General features: G+C 41.1%; 1 protein-coding gene across 3 annotated transcripts in view; it reads left to right on the top strand.

Moving 5' to 3' along the window:
* Positions 1–21,183, top strand: part of RICTOR (RPTOR independent companion of MTOR complex 2) — a 175,263-nt gene that overhangs the window by 1,704 nt on the left and 152,376 nt on the right. The gene's annotated exons all lie outside the window — the stretch shown is intronic.

Raw genomic sequence — 21,183 nt, 5'->3', positions numbered from 1 at the left:
GATGCCCTAGGAGTTCAGCCCCACCCCGGCCCCATGCGGGAGATGGGTGGGACCTTGCCACTAAGGCGCGGCCAAGGGAGGGGGGGTCCGGGCCGGGGGAAGCAGCAGCAGTTCCCGTCCCTCGCCCTCCCCTGGGCGAAGGGCTTAGGTTGGGGTTGGGGGTGCGGCACTGGGTTCCTGCTCAGCCACAGCCATGGGAGGTGACTTCTGTGTGGAGGAGGGGCCTTGGCATAGGGTGGGATTGCTGCCCCAGGTGAAAGCGGAGCTCCAGCTGGTCCGCTGTCCTGACACAGGCTGCTACCGATGGCCATTATGGAAGGTAGATTTCCAGCCTGGCTGGGGATCAGTTTGTGCTTCGGCTTGTAACCAAACTGCAGAAGCACAGGGGTGCAGGACGTTATTTTCAGCTTTACATTCTGGACAGCTGTTGCAGTGAAGGGATAGGATATTACTAGGTATATAAGGCTCTTCTCCCCTACCTCTGTTTGTGGGGGGAGAAAGGGAGGTGTCCAATAGCTGTACCTTTCTCCCTTTCCTCTGTAGTTGTTTTTAGAGGCCTCCTTTCTTCAGGGTTATTTACTAGCTGCTGGCTGCAGATGGGGCTGTTTACACCGTTTGGGGTTTGGACAGTTCTGTTCATCTAGCCAGCACTTTGTAAACTCCAGTTGTGTTTCCAAAGGTTCTTCATTACTCCCCCCAGCTCAGATCTCACATAAATCAACCCACAGATCCACTTCATTTTGTCAGTGTTGTGGATTATAGTGTGCTTGAAAGTGCTTCAACATTTTCTAATGAATGCTTTTGTAGCTGTGATAGGTAGTATCACCATCTCTTCCCATGTGTACTTGGTTTGTTCTAGTGTGATCAGTTGCAATGTTAAAGATGTACTTATTCTGGATTTTCTGTCACCATGTTATATCTTTAAAAATATCACTTTATCTGGTAATTACTGGATGTATTAACTTGTTTCAAAGTTTACTGACTGGCTCTTGATAAACATATGTTTTTTTCTGTGGCAAAAAATTACAATGCTACAAAGACACTTGCTACACATTAACCAGCCATGTGCTAGGCAAATACAAAATCACTGCCTGGCTAGTGTATAGTTAAACTTGCATCATTGAGGACTAGTGTATAGGTTTAACTGTTTTTCAGGTTTTTCTCTGACTCTGTTGGAAAACAGATTGTCTTGCTGGCAGCATTGATTTCCCCCCCCCCCTCTTCTCCCCCCAAAAGGCAAAAATGTTCTTATCTAAAGTTCTTGATCTGTGGAAGAGAATGAAAGTTGCATATTGGAAATAAACCTGGTTGTGTTGCATTGATGCCTGTAATATAAGTGTTTTGCTTCAGAATATTTTAATGTTGATGCTGTGAATAGATGCATTTTCAAAAGGAGGTAGGGTGGTGGGAAAGGGATTGAAGCAGAGAGTCAAAATGGACTGTGCAGTATAATGGAAATAGCATACTGGTCAGGAAAATACTTCAGGAATTATAGTAAAATCTATAAGGTTTTCCATTGCATGTGGAATTGCAGCAGAGAAACAGAGTTGCTGCAAGTTTATAGAGTAATTTAAAAAGGGGATTTTCTGGAATGACCCCTGTTTAAGAAGTTGATGATAAAGCAGTGCAACTTACCTTCAAGCTGGAATTTGACATGCCATGTCTCTGGCCATACAAAACTTACTTACAAAATAAAATGTTGTCAACAAGATCAAATCATCTTTTTAGTTCAGAAAAAACAAAGTTTCTGATACTCTTTTGCACCTGTCTAATAAAAATAAAAACTAAAATGAGGTTTTGGTGTTTTTGTTTTGTATGGGTACCACACATATAATATAGATTGTCGCTAATGTGGTGGTCTTAAAACGGAACTGGGTGAGAGTTCTGTAAACAGAATGAGCTGCTAAGTTTTTCTGATGCTTCAAACACATTAATGATTGGTACCACTGAAGTCAGTGGGGCTACTTGTGCATAAAGTAAAGCACTTGCATGCTTGCTTCATATGGCCAGTAAACTCCTTGTGACTTTTTACATTCAGGTTTCATATGTTGTACATGTACCTAATATAGATAGCATACAAAATCCAATTGATTTCAGTGGAATTGTACATTAGATCTTAACATCTCTCTTAATCCTTGTATAAATTTTGTTTGAAATATGTTATTAAAAACCTGATATTATTCATTGTTTGAGAATGTTGTGAAACAACCTGGCAAAAAGTTAATATAAATTATCCAAGGAAACTAGTAATTAAATTTTAACTGATTCATTCGTATTGACTAGTAAGAGAGACTCACAGACATGATCCCAGTTAGTTAGCAATCCTGTTTGGCAATGAGTTAAGGCCACCATTTCACATTCTGTGCAGTTAGAACAATCTGGCTGTATGTGCAGGTGAATATCTGATACTAGTATAATGAGGAAAAAATGCCTTGTGGTTTGGCAATTTTTGCTTCCGTAGGTGTTTGTGTTATGGCTGCAGCTCCATGTGGGACTACTCTGAAAACCATTCTGTGCTCCTCATCAAAGATGTTTTCTTGCACTAAAGATGCAACAGTATTTGACTCTTCTGTAGGCCCTTCATACAATCATAGAAATATAGAGCTGGAGGGGACCTTCAGAGGTCAACTAGTCCAGCCCCTGAGGCAGGACTAAGTGTATCTAGAAGACCTCCCTGACGGGTGTTTGCCTAACCTGTTCTTAAACCTTCAGTGATTGGAATTCCACAACCTCCCTTGGAAGTCTATTCCAGAGCTTAGCTATCTTCATAGCTAGAACGTTTATCCTAACACCTACCCTGAATATCCCTTCTTCTAAACTAAGCTGGTTACTTCTTGTCCTACCTTCAGTGGACTTGGAGAACAATTGATCATATCCTCTTTATAACAGCCTTTAACAGGTTTGAAGACTCTTATCAGCCTCCTTTCTTAAGACTACAAATGCTAAACTTTCAAACTTTTGTCATGGTTTTTCTAAATCTTTTACCATATATGCCTTTTGGCTCTCTCCAGTTTGTCCACGTCCTTGCTAAAATGGACATTGGATACAGTAGTCTGACATTTTGACAAAATAAAGCTAATATCATTAAGAGGAATCGCATAACTAAGACACGAGATAAGTGTTCCACTATTTGGCACTGATGAGGTCTCAGCCAGCGTCAGAATGTTAGCTTTTTTTGCAACTAAATCCCATTGTTGGCTTTTATTCAATTTGTGATCCAATATTAAATATAACCCCCAGATATTTTTCAGTATACTGCATAGCCAGTTATTCTGCATTTTGTTGTTCTGCATTTGATTTTTTCTTAAGTGCAGTGAATTTGATCTTTTGATTTCAGACCAGTTCTCCACCTTATCAAGGTCATTTTGAATTCTAATCCTGGCCTTCAAAGTTTTTGTAACCCCTTTCAGCTTGATGACATCAGCTTGTAACCCCTTTCAGCTTGATGACATAAGCATACTTTGCAATCCATTGTCCTAATCATTTCATGAAAATATTATATAGTACTGGACCTAGACTGCCCCTGTGGGACCCCACTAGATATGCCCTGCTAGTTTGACAGAGAACCAATGATAATTATTCTTTTGAGTATGGTTTTTCAACCAGTTATGCAACCACTTTATTAGTAATTTCATCTAGACAGCATTTCTCTAGTTCGCTAAGGAGATAGTCATGTGGGACTGTCTCAAAGCATTATTAAAATCAAGATATACTGTGTAGAACCTCCCCTATCCCCAGCCACTTGGTCAGTAATCTTGTCAAAGAAGGAAATGAGGATGATTTGGCATGACTTGTTCTTGACAAATTCATGTTGGCTATTCCTTATAGCCCTGTTGTCCTCTAGGTGCTTACAGACCATTTGTTAATTTGTTCCCAAATCTTTCCAGGTATCAAAGTTAGGCTGGATGGTCTAGTTTCCCAGATCAACTTTGTTCCACTTTCTAAAGATAGGTACTATATTTGCCCTTCTCCAGTCATCTGGGACCTCTAATGGTTCTGAGATTGCTTCAGTTAGTTCGTTAAGCACTCTAGGATGAATTTAATCAGGCTCTACTGACTTGGATACATCTAATTTATTAAATATTCTTTAATTTGTAATTTCCTTATTCTGGTTTGTGTACCTTCCCCTTTGTTGTTTTCTTTTAACTGTCTGATCACAATTTAATTAATGAAGCTGAAGTAAAATAGGCATTAAACACTTCAGCTTTCTTGATGTCATCCATTATTAGCTCTCCTTCCATGCTAAGTAGTAGACCTATGCTTTGCTTCATCTTTTTGCTTCTCCTAATATTTTTATAGAACTTCTTATTGCTAGCCTTTCTGATTTTTGTTCTTTCATGCTCTCCTGAACTCCCCTTTTCCCTTAGAATTTCTTCCCATGGGATCTAACTTACCAATTCTCAGTTTGTTAAAATCTGCTTTTTTTGAAGTCCATTCCTTCTTTTCCTTAGAATTACTTTCCTTAATCACTGCCCCAAATTGCCTTCAGTCCTCAGTTTCACAACCAATTCCTCTCTCTTCATCATAATGAAGTCTAAAATAGATGTCCCCTGGTTCTTCCTTCACTTTCAGAAACAAAAAGATGTCCTCAAAACATTCAAATAATGTATTGGACATCTTGTATTCTGCTATATTATTTTTCCAACAGATGTCTGGGTAGTTAGTCCCCCATTACTACTATGTCTAGTGTTTTCGATATTTCTTTTTTTTTGTTCTAAAAATGCTCATCTACTGCCTCCTCCTGATTTGGTGATCTGTAGTAGACCACTACCTTTTATCTTTACCCAGAGAGTTTCAGCTGGTCTGCCTATTTCTTCTGGACCTCAGAACAATACAATGCAACATCTCCTTCCCTTTCCCCCCAGCCTTTCCTTCATGATCAAGTTATATTCCTATACCTATAATTCCAGACATGAGTTTTCCCACCAAGTCTTAGTGGTGTCATCATTCATAATTTAGCTTATGTACCAATACTTCCGGTTCTTCCTGTTTGTTACCCATACTGCTTGCATTTGTGTAGACATATAAGAAACAAAGCAGATTTCTCCCACTGTTTTCATTCTTGTTCCTGTGGCTCTATTGTAATTTTCCATTCCTCCCACCCCTCCAACATTCAGCCTTCTGTAAATGTTGCCTTTTTTTATACCTGCCTATGGGATTTTTCTCCTGTCTCCATTGTACTTAGACCTGGTCTACACTAAGAAATATAGGTTGATATAACTATGTTGCTTAGTGGTGTGACAAATCCATATCCCCGAGCAAAGCAGTTAAACCATCGTAATCCCCCCAGGGTAGCCTCTCAGGGAGCTGGATTACCTATGCCAGTGGGAGAGTTCCTCCCATCAGTGTAGTGTTGTCACTGAAGCACTGCAGTGGTGTAGCTGTGTTGCTGTAGCAGTTTGTGTAGACAAGCCCATAGTTTAAAGGCCTACTCACTAGGTCAGCAGGTTGGAGTCCAAAGATGCTCTTAAAATCATAGAAGATTAGAGTTGGAAGAGACCTCAGGAGGTCATCTAGTCCAACTCCCTGCTCAAAACAGAACTAATCTCAGCTAAATCGTCCCCGGAAGGGCTTTGTCAAGCCACAGCTTTAAAACCTTTAAAGATGGAGATTCCACCACCTCTCTATGTAACCCATTCCAGTGCTTCACCACCCTCCTAGTGAAAAACTTTTTCCTAATATCCAACCTAGACCTCCCCCACTGCAACTTGTTATGTCATCTACTACCACTGAGAACAGCCTAGCTCCATCTTCCCTGGAACCCCCTTTCAGGTAGTTAAAGGCTGCTATCAAATCCCCCCTCATTCCTCTCTTTTGCAGACTAAACAAACCTAGTTCCCTCAGCCTCTCCTCATAAGTCTTGTGCTCCAGCCCCCTAATCATTTTTGTTGCCCTCCGCTGGACTCTTTCCAACTTCTCCACATCCTTTTTGTACTGGGGGGCCCCAAACTGGACACAGTACTCCAAATGCAGCCTCACCAATGCCGAATAGATGGGAATAATCACTTACCTCGATCTGCTGGCAATGGTCCTACTAATGCAGCCCAAAATGCCATTAGCCTTCTTGGTAATTCATATCCAGCTTCTTATCCACTGTGATTCCCGGGTCTTTTTCTGCAGAACTGCTGCCTAGTTCATCGGTCCCCAGTCTGTAGCTGTGCATGGGATTCTTCTGTCCAAAGTGCAGGACTTTGCACTTGTCCTTGTTGAACCTCATCAGATTTCTTTTGGCCCAATCCTCCCATTTGTCTAGGTTAGTGTTTCTCAAATAGGGTTGAGTTGAAGGGTTCCGCGAAAAAGCGGAACCGCACTGCCGAAATTAACAGAAATCGCGTGCTGCTGAACAGCTGTCGGCACGCTGCCGAAAAGGGGAAGATTTCCTGGACTAGTTGGCGGAGGGTATGGCATATCTGTGCAAGGGTGCCGCGGCGAAATATAATTGAGAAACACTGGTCTAGGTCATTCTGAACCCAACCCTACCTTCCAAGGTATCTACCACTACCCCTAGCTTTGTGTCATCTTCAGACTTCCCAAGGGTGCAATCTATCCCATCCTCCAGATCATTAATGAAGATGCTGAACAAAACCAGCCCCAGGACCGACCCCTGAGGCACTCTGCTTATGACCAGCTGCCAGCTAGACATCGAGTTGTTGATCACTACCTGTTGAGCCCGATGATCTAGCCAGTTCTCTATCCATTTTATAGTCCATTCATCCAACCCATACTTCTTTAACTTGCTGATAAGAATACTGTGGGAGACTGTAACAAAAGGTTTGCTAAAGTCAAGGTATATCATGTCCACCGCTTTCCCCACATCCACAGAGCCAGTCACCTCTTCATAGAAGGCAATCAGGTTAGTCAGGCATGACTTGCCCTTGGTGACTCCATGTTGACTGTTCCTGATCACCTTCCTCTCTTCCAAGTGCCTTAAAATGGATTCCTTGAGGACCTGCTCCATGATTTTTCCAGGGATTGAGGTGAGGCTGACCGGTCTGTAGTTCCCTGGATCCTCTTTCTTCCCTTACTTGAAGCTGGGCACTATATTTGCCTTTTTCCAATCATCAGGGACTTCCCCCAATTTCCACGAGGTTTCAAAGATAATAGCCAATGACTCTAAAATCACATCAGCCAACTCCCTCAGCACCCTCGGATGCATTGTATCTGGCCCCATGGACTTGTGTATGTCCAATCCTTCTAAATAGTCCTGAATCTGTTCTTTCCCATTCTGTGCTGCCCAGTGCAGCAGTCTGGGAGCTGACCTTGTCTGTGGAGACAAAGGCAAAAAAGGCATTGTGTACCTCAGCTTTCTCCACATCCTCTGTCACTAGGTTGCCTCCCACATTCAGTAAGAGGTCCACACTTTCCCTAATCTTCCTGTTGTTGGTAACATACCTGTAGAAACCGTTCTTGTTCCCCTTCACGTCCCTTGCTAGCAGCAACTCCAATTGCACTTCCTGATTTCATTCCTGCATGTTCGAGCAGTATTTTTATAATCCTCCTATGTCATCTGACCAAGCTTCCACTTCTTGTAAGCTTCTTTTTTGTGTTTAAGCTCTCCCCTTTGTCAGGTGGACCCTGTCTCTTCCCAGCAGTCGCTTTCCTGGAATAGAATCCCATGGTACAAGAAGCCAAAGCCCTCCCAACAACACCATCTGTACAGCCATGCATTCATCTTCAGGATGCGTGTGTCCCTGCCTGGACCCTTACCTTCATCCAGGGGATGGACGAGAACACCATCTGCACCCCTGACTCCTTTACCCTCGCTCCCAGAGACCTGTAGTCACTGCTGATCTGCTTGGGATCATACCTGGCAGTATCATGTGTGCCCACATGGATGAGCAGTGTGGGTAGTGGTCAGAGGGACAGCTGAGCCTCAGCAACCTTTTTGTGATAAATGCAGATTACAGGCAGGCAGGACATCAGGTCAGAAGATGTCCTCCCTCCTCAGAAGGGAATCCTTGACCACCACCACTCTGTATCTCTTCCTCAATGTGGTGGCTGTGAGTCTCCCAGCTTTGGGGCAGGTGGCTCCTCTTCCTCAGCCAGTAGGGTCTGCTCCTCTCCTCCTGTTGCCAGTACATCATACAGTAGAACCTCAGAGTTACGATCACCTCAGGAATGGAGGTTGTTCGTAACTCTGAAATGTTCGTAACTGAACAAAAAGTTAGTTGTAAACTTTTGAAAGACCATTAAATTTAATAAAGCTTTGAAACATTACTATGCAGAAGAAAAACACTGCTTTTCCTTTATTTTTTTAATAGTTTATGTTTAACCAGTATTGTACTGTATTTGCTTTTTTATTTTTTCTCTGTGGCTACCTGATTGTGTACTTCCTGTTCCAAATGAGGTGTGTGGTTGACTGGTCAGTTCATCCTCAGTAACTCTGAGGTTGTATTGTACCAGTTCTTGACTTTGATGGGGGCTGGAGTGGGGGCGGAGCACCATATACTGCCTGAGATAGCCAGCAGCCAGTTTCCCACCCAGTAGAGCAGCCAGTTCTTCCTTCCTTCGCTGTTGCTGCTGTAGTTTTTCTCTAATTGTCAGCATCCACCATCCTGGGCATCTCCCTACGCATCCCATCAATGAAGTCCTTGTGCTCACAGATGCTACATAGTTGAGCCACTTCCTCCTGCAGCCTTCATATCTGGTTCCTGAGTAACTCCAACAATAGACATACTTGGGCTTGTGAGGCTTAGACTATGGGGCTGAAAAAATGCTGTGTACATGTCCAGGCTCACCTGGAGCCTGAGTTCTGGGATCTTCCACCCTTGCAGGGTTCTAGAGCTCAGGCTTCACTCAGCCCGAACATCTATACAGTGATTTTTCAGCCCAGTGCCTGAGCCCCAGAAGCCCAAGTCAGCTGACTTGGGCAAGCCAAGAGTTTTTTATTCCTGTGTAGACAGCCTCTGTCTCCCAGCTGCTTTCATCTTACCAGTCATTAAGGGTACGTCTGTAATGTTTTAAAACTTGCGGGCTTGGCTACACTTACAGTGCTGCAGTGATGCTGCTATAGCACTTAGCGAAGACACTACATACACCAGTGGGAGACCTTCTCCCTGAAAGGCAGTAGCTATGTCGATGGGGATTAGGTCGGTTTAACTACGTTGCTCAGGATTGTGGAAAATCCACACCCCTGAGCGATGCAGTTATACCATAAGTTTGTAGTATGGGCCAGGGCTGAGCCTGGGTTTGCAGACTCAGGATCGCATTATGATGTAACAGGTGTGTAAACATTGCAGATCAGGCTCTGAAGCCCTCCCCCGTCCCCAAGCTTCAAAGCCTGAATTCTAGCCTGAGCCTCAATATCTGCATAGCTGTTTTCCTGAATCTGTTGACCAGGGCTTTAAGGCTTACTGCTGTGGGTTTTAAAATGAAGTGTAGATATATCCTGGAAGCCTGCGTGCTTTTGTAAAAGTCTGAGTCCCATACCCAGTTAGAATGAGTGACTCAGCTGCCTTCAATCACTAGCTTATTCAGAAAAACTGCGCTGCTTTCACTGTAGAGCCCTGCTAGAAATCGGTGCTAACTCACCTGAGGTCTTGTGTACACTACAACTGCTGTAGCTCCAGCACCATAGTGTAGATACTTATTAGTGGAAGGAGTTTTTCCATCAGTGTAGTTAATCCACCTCTCTGAGAGGCGGCAGCTAGATTGACAGAAAAATTCTTGTTTTGACCTAGCTCTGTCTACAATGGCTAGGTCGACTGTACTACAGAGCTCATGATGTGAAAATTTTCACACCTCTGAGCAGCATAGCTAGGTTGATCTAATTTTCAAGGCCTGGTCTACATTACAGAGTTAGGTCAAAGTAAGGCAGCTTATATCAACCTAACTATGTAAATGTCTATGCTAGAGTGGTACTCCTGCTGATGTAAGTCACCCACTACATCAACCTAATAACTCTGCCTCTGTGAGAGGCATAGTGCTTAGGTCAATGTAGTTAGAGTGATGCAAGCTCTGTGTAAACACTTTATTTACATCACCTGTTAGCTGTCAGCCCTGCTGATGCCTTCCAGTGAGGGATTGGTCTATTTATAAACCAGGGAGTGCGCCCGCCCACTGCTAAAGGCCCTTCCTCCAGCCTATGGGGAGGAGCCACTGAGCCTGGAATACAACTGAGTACAGGGGGACAACTAATGAAAAACCAGAAAGCGGCGTGAGGGTCACAGGGTCAAACGAAGAGAACCAGAAGGGGACACCGAGCAGAGAGCCCCGGCCAGTGCCCACTGCTCCCGGAAGGCGTCAAGGCGCGGTTCACTCCTTACCCTGAAACCTGCCCCTATTGCGGCATGAGGGAGACCCTGGCGCATATCTACCTTGAGTGCGCCAGGCTGCAACCCCTGTTCTGGCTCCTCCAGAACCTCCTGCTGAGGTTCTGGCTGCGCTTCTCCCTGCACCTGTTCATTTATGCACACCCCATCCGTGGCCCCACGAAGTCATGGGACCTCCTCGTCAACTTCCTCTTGTCCCTGGCCATCTACAAGACCAGGAAGAGGAAGTTGGTGGGGGGGCGCTCTGCAGAAGGAGGGTATTGTTGAAACCAGCAGCTGATTTAATTACAGGAAACTTGGCCCATTTGTTGTTTTGATAGTCTTTCTTTAAAAAAAAACCTTCATTTTCATCATTCAAAGAGACCTAAACATTAACAAAAAAATCTGTTGAAATCTAAAATATCTGATTTCTTTTTGTCAATCACATTATTTATCTACTTCTATTTCCAAGGGAGTCTCAATATATATAATACATTTAATCAGCAGAAGTTTTAATTTACAATTATTTGACCAAAATAGTTCTCAAATGTATGGTTAAAGAAATGGCAGTTAACTGTGCTTTGCCCCTGCAAGAGGCCTAGGCTGGCACATGATTTTCTTTGAGTAATTATCTCAGAACCAGTGTTCGTAAAGCAGGGGGGATACCCAACCATGTCAATCATTACTTTGGCTGTTCTTCCTTCCTCCCTGCTGTCTGTGTGGGAAGACATCCCAGAAGGCATTGTTTCACATGAAGCTGGTGTAGCTTTCTGTGCATATCCTCCGAGCACTGTCCCTTGCTGAGCTTCTGTGGGAGAGCTGCTCAACATTCTCCGAATGCAAGGGATTTTCTTTTATTCTGGTTTTACACCATAATATTGCAGTGTGGTTCCAATCTGACTGGAGGCTCTTGAGAGCTACTGCACTATAAATAACAAATCATGGTAATGCACTATATGATCTGGTATCTTTCCCCAACCTCCTCTCAAAGTCCCCACATTGTGTAAGTCAAAAACTCTCTTTGGATTTTGGCTTTGTTAACAAAGAAAATAAAGTTTAAAGCCTTTTCCAGAAAACTTGGCTGGTCCTAGGTTCCCTACCTCAGGAATGTTCACCCTATTTCCTCTTTCATATTTGGACACAGTAAGGAACCACCTGCGTCAGTGATTTTACCTCAATTCACTTACCTCTTTCCCAGTAAAATTAACACTTGCTGGAATGGCTGAGAGTTTTAGGGAAAAAATGATCAGTTACACATTGATACAAACATGTTTAGTCAATAACATGGAGCTGGGATGATAGAAAAACTGCTGTGTAGTTGCAAGTTGAATATATTACTTGTAAGTAGTTAAGGTGAACATGCCTCTAATGGGTTACAAAATCACAGTTAAAAGTCGGAGAGTGGACCGGACCTAAAGCAAACAGGCTTTGGCCATTTGTGCTACACTACTTACTCAAAGTGGTGCAAGTCAGGACCCATATCATTCAACTCGAAGGAACTACTAATAGGATGAGATATAATGTGTTATTAAGTTATGGCTACACTGCAACACGTCAGCATAATTTATTTCGCTCGGAGGTGAATAAACCACCTGCTGAGCAACATAAATTACACAAACATAAGCACTCATAGACAGCACTATGTTGGCAGGAGAGCTTCTCCTGTTGACATAGCTTCTGCCACTTGTGGAGGTGGTTTTTTTTTATGCTGATGGGAGAGCTCTCTAACTTCGGCATAGAGTGTCTCCATCAGATGCACGGCTGCTGCGCAGCTGTATCTGTACAGCTGCACTGCTGCAGCACCGTATATGTGTAGAAGTGGCCTTAGACTGCATATCCCATGAAAGAATTCAAGTGACCAGTTTCTCCTCTGTTTCTGGTTAAAGAAAAGTAACAGATGTTGATTTCACTCCTAGTTAAGTACTTCAGCATAAAAATGATTGCAAAGAGACTATCATATTTTTAGGTGGATGCCTGACCACCGCCACCTCCACCCTGTCAGTGCTCACTCCTGAACCTTGGTGGCCTCCAGACACAAGAAATAACTAGAATGTGGGAAGGGGTCTGAGAATTCAAGAATCCTTTCTAATAGTTGACGATTGCACTTTGTGAGTTACATGGAATCATGATTGGAAGGGGAGATCACATTACATGCTGACACCATTCAGATGACCATAAAAGTCAACAGGGATTAAATTCCAAGCTAGATAGCCGATCTGGATGTAGAATATCTCCTGCATTGAAATGTGAGATAATGGTTGTAACACCCAGCAATATTCAAAATAGCGAAATCAAGCCTATAGATTTTAAGGCCAGAGGGCATCGTTGTGATCATCTAGTTTTACCTCCTGTATAACAAAGACCACAGGACTTCCATGAATTAATTCTTGCTTGGAATCCATTAGCTGTGCTGCAAGATTTGCAGTGTGGTCAGCTTGTAGGAGCTCTTTTTTGACACATGCAATTTCAATGTGGTTTCACCCAGTGTATTTTACAAGAGATGCCAAATTGAATTGCAGAAGAAGCCTAAAACCCAAGGCATTTTCTACCATCCTCAAGGCTTATTCATTAGAACTATAGGTTTTAGGCTGCTGTAATCAGTACCTAGTTACATCAAGATTAGACTGTCACAAGATATTCTGCTTGGAGCTGTCCCTAAAACTACCTGGAATGTAAACTGAGTTTGTAAACAAGCTGCCACATTCTCCTACACAATTCACTTGGCGACACATGACACCTGTGGGCTGCTTTTTAGTTTCTGGATGTGTGGAAGTGTTGTCTTTGAGTTAGAAAGCCTTAAATAATTTGGGACCTGTCTCTCATACTGCCACAATGAGGTGGATTGATTTAAATCAGTAAACAGGAAACCTTAATTTAAATAATTGATTTTTAATTGTTTTGCATTTGTACTTTTTAGTTATTTTACTGAAAAAATGTTGAATCTCATTAGTTGGTAACCATTAAAAAATATTCATACGCAACTAAATATAACTTTTACACTAAATTTGTCGCTCCTTTATGAGAACTAGAAAAATACCTTATATCTGTTTGTTTGTTCAAGCAATAATATTCCTTAATTTACACTTATTCAGAGTCTTAATTTTTATATTTTTTATTAGTTACAAAATGATGGATGATGCATTTCTTATTTACTACATCAGTTTTTTGTTTGTGACTTGTGTCAAGCTCTATATGGATGAAACTTCAAATTAAATTAAATGCACAAAACAGCATTTTAGTTGTTTTATTTAATAAAACAGTCTTAAATGAACTGGATATATGAACTTTTTAATAAGCTGTTTTTCCTTATCAATACATGTTATACATTCAAAACCTAACTGATTTATGAAACTAAGCAAGTATTATCTATAGTAAATGAACTCAACAGATTATTTCTGGTCACCAGGTCCTTCTAGATTTTTGAGCCAGTAGATCTCTCACTTATTTTTAATTCATAGATTAGAAGAGGAAAACAAGCTTTCCTGCTTTTTCAACTCCCTTTTGGTTTCTCAACTCTGAATGAACCTGTAATTGAACTGAACTAGTTGAGTAAACCACAATGAAGAAAATATTCTCTCTTTACTGCAGAAGAGGCTACTGCTGTCAAAAGCTGGTTAGCACCTCAACAAACTCTTGTTCCATGCCAGTGACTTCCACCAGTTCAGTGCTTTGACTTTCTTTAAAACTTGTCAGCAAATATACACTGCATAATATTTTTTTATTTTAAATGTAGGCCTTAACATAGTTTGTCAATTTCAAATTTAATTTAAATAATAAGGCAATTTAAATTGAAAAATAAAACAGGGTTTTTTATTTATTGGAAAAAAATCATAGATTTTTATCCGTCCTAGCCCCAGCTGTAGTCAGCAGTGGTACTGGAGCCCCATTCTTATAAAAGAGGACATTTTCCTTGAAGAACCCTCATCTTTGCAATTCTTCTCACCCTCTTCTGTCTCGTTTAGAAGAGCCTGAATTTGTTGTACTTGAGAGCATACTTCAAAGCCCATCTCTTTCCTCAAGAGTTTGGGGAATAAAGGAGCACAATTAATGGCTGTTGATTATGAGTGAGTCCGAGTAGTGTTTGGCTTTGATTTTCATGTCTGGATGACGTCCTTATTTTCTGGTTTTGGGGTTTCAGAACATGTTAACTCTAATCTGTGACGTGCTTTTAATGAGTAGAGCCCAGGATCAACAATTATTTATTGGTTATAAATAAAAATAAAGTGGATTTGAAGATACTCCTATTTACCAACTTCCTTGCCCAGCTAATTCTTCAATCCCATGACCTCATGAACTAGCTGTCTTCCATCTACAACATGAGAAAACAAATGAGAGCAAAGCGACTGTGAGAGCTCTCGCTTCTTTTTCCTGTGTGTAAAACGGTTTCAGAAAATGAGCAGAGAAGTGGCTGATGGAAAGCCATTCTCTTCTTTCTTTTTACCTTTCTCACAGTCAATTCACACCCCAATACACATAGTTTAAAAATAAAACAAGCAAACAAACATCAGAAAAGCAACCTAGGACGTCTTCACTTCACCGCAGACTCTCTAAATTGGGGAAAGCGCTCACGCGCACACACACACACACGAGTCCCTCCCTGCAATTACCACACACAAAGATATAACAAAAATAATTAGTATTTGGAGAGAATGGAAGGCAAAGGGAATTACAACATTTCTCATATTAACCTTGTTCACATCATACATCTTGTATGTTGTTATTGTAGACCTGTAACAGTAGCAAATATATTAATCTATACATTTAAAAGAAAACATGAACAGAAAATATAGACAGCAAGACTGAATTAATATTAAAGGAACACTGTCTACTTAAAAATGCTGAAAGAAGTAAGGTAGTTTTACTTAATATTGTTAAAAGAAAAATTTAGATAGGCTGCACCAGTGCAACTTGCATATATGTCTATGTAATTAAATTGTGTTCACATGTTTGCATTTGCAACTGTACAAGCCACGTCATATTTCAATTCATGTGTCCATACAGCACTGTGTTACATCAGTTGTAGTGCCCTGCAGTGTGGGTAAGTATCCCAGGGTACCATTTGCTGCTTCTAGGCTCGTAGTTATTCTGGGCAACTTTTGTGATAGATTGTGACATATCTTCAGGAGGCTGACCCAAAACTCATTTGGTGGTCTGGTGTCCACATCATTTCCACCATGCCGTCTGGAGGAGGTACGGAGGAGTGCTGTGTGTTCGTCCACTGTTGTGCTTTGAAAAATAAATCCTGTTGTGTAGGAGCACCTGCTGCAAGACATCAGTGGCAGAAGTATAAAGGTGGTGGGAGTTTTTAGAATTCCTTATGGACTCAAAGATGGAATCCATGTGGATGTTTTTCTGTGATATATGTATTTGTTGGAACACCACTTCTGGACCAAGCCAGCAAATGTGCATGGTGGAACTGGATAGTTCTGCAGACCTGGCATGACTGACAGTGGCATCAGGCCTTTAGGATGAGGAAAGTGCTTTCCTGGGGTCTTGGGCTGAGAAACTCCAGAATGCTAAAATGAGAGCACCCCTCAATGTGGAGAAGTGAGTGACAACTACCCTTTGGAATTTGGCAGTTGCTACTGGTGACTGGGGGACCAGTTCATCACTGGGAAATCCACAGTTGGATTTATGGAGGTATGTAAAGCTTTTCAGTATGTGCTGCTGCATTGTGTGATCCTGGAGGGAAGAGTGCAGGAGATTACTGATGGAAATGAAAATTAGGATTTCCCAGTTGTGCAGGGACTATTGAAGTGATCAGTGTGCTTGATTTGTGGTGTGCTGCCATACCAAAGCCTCAGTTTATCAGGTAAAAGGGGTGCTCCATTATAGTTCTGCTGGTCGTGATGAATCACCATCAGGTTTGCCAAGATTAGTTTTGGATGGCTAGCAAAAGTCTATCATGCCAAGATATTCAGAAATTCAACTTTGTTTGCAAGATTGCAGCATGGAACTGTTTTGCCCAGTAGTACCATAGACATTAATAGGGTGCATGGATCAACTGTTCTGGGTGATCCAGGCTACTCTTTGCTTTCCTTATTTATGAAACCATATACTAGAAGACTTAATGGGAGCAAAAACTATTTAACTACACCCTTAAATAGCTTTAGTTTGTACATGAAGAGTTCATTTGACAGGTTGAAAGGCAAGTGGAAATGTCTCTCATGATTTGATAGTTATAAGAAATATCTCCATGTATTATCTCTGCATGTTGTGTTTTGCATAACATTTATGAGACCAAAGGGAAAGTGATTACTGATGGCTATCTGCTGACTTGGAGCATATAGAAGGACCGTTGCCAGGGCCTGGAACACTCTATGCATGCACTTTAAGAATCAGGGCACAGATAAAGCTTACTTTCTGTAGTTTACCTTGCTATTGTAAAGTTATGTGAAATATAGTATATAATTGGGAAATGACGGCTGCCTAGGAAAAGGATCTTAGTGTTATAGTGGATCACAAATGAAATATGAGTCAATAATGTAATACCGTTGGAAAAAAAAGCATTCTGGGATGTATTAGCAGGAGTGTTGTAAGCAAGATACAAGAAGTAATTCTTCCACTCTGTTCAGCACTGATAAGGCCTCAACTGGAGTATTGTGTACAGTTCTGGGCACCGCACCGCACTTTGGGAAAAAGTCCAAGGAGAGCAACATAAATGATTGAGGGTCTCAAAAACGTGACATGTGAGTGAAGTGTTTAAAAAATGGGTTTGCTTATCTGGAGAAAAGAAGACTGACAGGGGACGAAGCAGTCTTCAGTACGTAAAAGGTTGTTATAAAGAGACTGGTGATAATTTGTTCTCCTTAACCACTGAGGACAGGACAAGCAGTAATGGGCTTAAATTGCAGCAAGGGAGATTTAGGTAAGACATTAGAAAAAACTTCCTAACTGTAAGGGTAGTTTGTTTCAGTGCCTAAGTACCTAGGGACGTTTAGGAATCTCCATCATTGGAGGTTTTTAAGAACAGGTTGGGGACACACCTGTCAGGGATCGTTTAGATAATACTTAAGCCTGCCTTAGTGGAGGAGACTGGACTAGATAGATGACCTCTTGAAGTTCCTACATTTCTGTGATTCTATAATATTGCTAATATTTCTATGATATAGTGTGTGTTTAACTTTTTGTGCTTTTGGCTAGATTTGGAAATATATTGATGTGTAACTTATAGACTTGAAGGTCAGAAGAGACCGTTATGATCATCAACTCAGGCCACAGAATCTCACCCACCCACTCTTGTAATAGCCTTCTAAACCTATGGCTGAGTTACTGAAGTCCTCAAATCATGGTTTAAAGACTTCAAGGTACAGAAAATCCACTAGCAAATGTCCTGTGCCCCATGATGCAGAGGAAGGCAAAAAAAACCCCCAGGGCAGATGGGCATAGGCCCTGGGGGGAAATTCATACCCAACCCCAAATATGGCAGTCAGCCAAACCCTGAGGATGTGGGCAAGACTCACCAGCCATACACCCGGAAAGAATCTGTGTAGTAAGTTAGAACCCCCACCCCATCTAACATCCCCTTCAGAGGCCATTGAGCTTATTTACTGCTAGCAGTCAAAGATCAGTTAATTGCCAAATTAGGCTGTCCCATCGTACCATCCCCTCCATAAATTTATCAAGCTCAGTCTTGAAGCCAGCTAGGATTTTTTTGCCCCCGCTGCTTCCCTTTGGAAGGCTGTTCCAGAACTTCACTCCTCTGAAGTTCACTGTCTAATTTCAAGTATATGGTTTTAAGACTGTATTTTTAACAGGGGCTACGACTGTCTGCTTAATAAACCCTAACTTTCATATTTTGAAAACAAATATAACACAGTCGCTGTAATAATTAGAAAAAATATTGTTAACAAGAAAAGGCAGAGCTTATAACATTCAGCCATTCATCTACTCATTACCAAAATAAACAGACGTGCAAAGAATCTAGTCCTTAAGTGTTTAACAATAGACATGTTACAGGGTTGTGTATAGCATTTTAAAAAAGTTGTTTGCTGCTGTCCTGTGGTGTAGATTGGTAGATGGGGGCTCTTTTTTTAAGGGGAAGTGGGTGAAAGGGCCTCCCCAGCACTCTGTGTTCTCCATTTGCTTCAGTACAAGATATTTGTCAGGAAATGACTGTTCAGGAGGTGAGATGCAGTTTACTTTGGTATTTATGTCCGCAAGCAACTTGGTGTTCCTTCATCTGTTCCGTTGTCTGCTATTGCATCTTCCTGTCCTTTTTCTCTTTGCTGCATGAACTTTCAAGAACTTCTCTCTGTTTGGCCACCCTACTGGCTTTCTAGGCTTCTGCTATAGATTCAGTAACCATGTCCTCCTTGTTATTTCTATTTCTTTTTCTTTTCCTTGTTTTAGATTAGCAAGGTTCTCAGTTGCTGTCAGAAGTCCTCTGTGCCATAGTCTGTTCAGGTTAGATGCTGTACAAAGAGACAGACCACAGTTTGTAATTATAGTAAATAAGGTAGCTATGTCATCTTAATATTCCCAGAAAAACAATGTCTGACAAACAAACAGATGGTAAGCAGCTTTTGAATTGTGGAAAAAGGAAGTTCAGCACCAATATAGACTGCTCTCCTTATTTCTGGATTTGGGAATGCTGAGCGGGAGGTGGGTCCATTTTATTGAAAAGGTGATTATTTAGTAACTGATTATGTCATTGGAAATCCTAACCTTGGAGAATATCATGAGAGCATATTCCCAAAAGGCAATAAATGGCATCGTTAACGAGGGCCAGAGGCAAGCCTGGTAGATGTGTTGCTGGTTAGCTGGACGATCCCAGAGTTGCTGCTGAAACAAGAGATTACTAATTTAAGGGGTTGTCCTTGCAAATCATCTTTGCTTTGTTATATTCATGCCAAATGAGAGTGCTCCTGTACCAAACATTTTCTGAAATAATGCCAGATGACATGGGAAAAGTCCATCTTAAAATTAACTGGTTTTTAAGCCTGTGAGACATAAGCTTAAATGTCTTGAGGCTTTGATCCCTATAAATCACTGAGTACCCTTTTCTGTTATCTCATACACTATAATTTCAGCCACCTTTAGATTTTTTGTACTTCTCTTAGCAGTAGGGCTGCTATGGCTTCATTTACATTTCTTGTTGAATGTTCTCAAGAGTAAGAGTTTACTGCTTTACTTCAAATACAGCGTGCATTCTGAGTGTTAGAAAATACCAGTTTACTATGATGCTATAAAATTTAAAAACACGTTGTTTATAACTGATACTGCAGACTCGGTGTTCTCTCCTGCAACCCTTATTCATGCTATCTTCCAAAAATCTGATTATATTCTATATCTCTGTGTAAACTCATGCATGGAGCCATGCAAATTTCCAGATATCCACTTTATAGCTGCGAACCATGTTTGTGGCTCATATGCGAATACAAATTTTATATCCACGGAGGACTCTACTCATGCAGGACACCAGGGTTTTTTATTTGTTTGTTTATTTAGCACAAAACTCTCTCTTAAAAACTATTATTTGGTATCCTCCATCAGTACGAAGAGTTTCATTCTCAGAGCAGCATCCCTGAAGTTTAGTGTTTGTTTTAGCCATTAGGAATGTCCTTTGGTTATTTGGCCAGGAATGGCTTTGATTCATTTTCCCCCTTCTAGTCTCCAAAATTTGAGAGTATTTTGCGTGTTAATTACATGGCAGCCTGAGATCCCCTGTACACCAAGTCTTCTGGCTTTGCTCCTGTGCTTCCATTCAAGGTAAATACTGTAAAACTGTAAAAAAAAAAAAAAAATATCTGGACTTCCTATGAATTTGTCATACAAAGTCCCAATGTTGAGAACACTTAAAGGAAAAGAAAAGACTAAATTGGATGCCTTCTATGCATATGTAACTTGGATAACTTAGATTTAAAACAAACAAAATAGAAAGGAAGAGTAATTTGGCAAGAGATTGGGTATTTTAAAAGATGAAAATGACCATAATTGTTTCCTTTGTAAATGGATTCTTTGTATCATGGTATATTTTTCATAGAGATTTTAGTTATCCATGCCCAGTAAGATTTTTAAAACTTATTTTTACATTTACAAAGTCTCACACAGGAGTGATTTATCTCTTTTAAATGTATCTTTATACAATAGACCAAGATTTGGAAAACTTTACTTGGGTGCCTGTTGACAGAAAGACTTAAGTCTGCTGGTCAGAGTTAGATGTGAAAGGTGACAGCAGGTCCACAAATGAGGTCCAGAGGCAGTACTGTTTCCACTGTCCCTCTGGTGCTGGGACATTTACAATTGTCCACGGGCCCTGTTTGGATGCTCCAAATTTTGAACCAGTCTGTTATGAACTTGAAACTTTATTCCCATTTAGTTGATATAGATAAAGGTTTTTTCACTTTTCTTCCCTGTTTTCAGAATCTTCTAGCTGCTGTGTAGGGGAGTAGTCTCCTCTAGTCAACGTCTGGTTTTCGGTTTAAACTTCCTCCTGTACAACTCCAGGTCTTCGCTTCTGCCTCTGCTCATAGCTTTCCCAAACCGCAGAAGCAGGATTAAATTAACATGGTTATTGAAAGTTTCCTTGATATGCTGAAGGATTTTGAATAGCGAGAGTCTTGTTTATTTATTGTTCATGAGAAACTGCAGTTACTGGGTTTGTCTGTCCTCAGACTCAGGAAGATAGAATTGTTTTAGATGTGGTTCACATTTAGAAGGTTATCTTTACAACCAAAAGACCTAGAAACCATTTAAAAATGTTTAGATTTCTGCAGAAATCACTGGCTTTAATCCATTGTGTTTGCCTTGCCTGAAAGATTCCCACTTGCTTTGAACAAGTAGAATTTTCAAGATCTGTGATAGACTGTACCTGGTAATCTGTCAAGTACTGATATTTACATACCAGTTGTACTGGCTCTGAAGTATATGTTGCATTTTACTATGTAGAACATGTATTAATCTACAAAAATGTATGAGTTTTAACTACTAA

Source organism: Emydura macquarii, unplaced genomic scaffold (assembly GCF_026122565.2).
Source record: "Emydura macquarii macquarii isolate MOO-44397 ecotype Brisbane River unplaced genomic scaffold, CSIRO-AGI_Emac_v2 contig_1045, whole genome shotgun sequence".
In the NCBI taxonomy this organism is placed as follows: Eukaryota; Metazoa; Chordata; order Testudines; family Chelidae; genus Emydura; species Emydura macquarii.
This window is presented reverse-complemented; position numbering and strand designations above follow the sequence as displayed.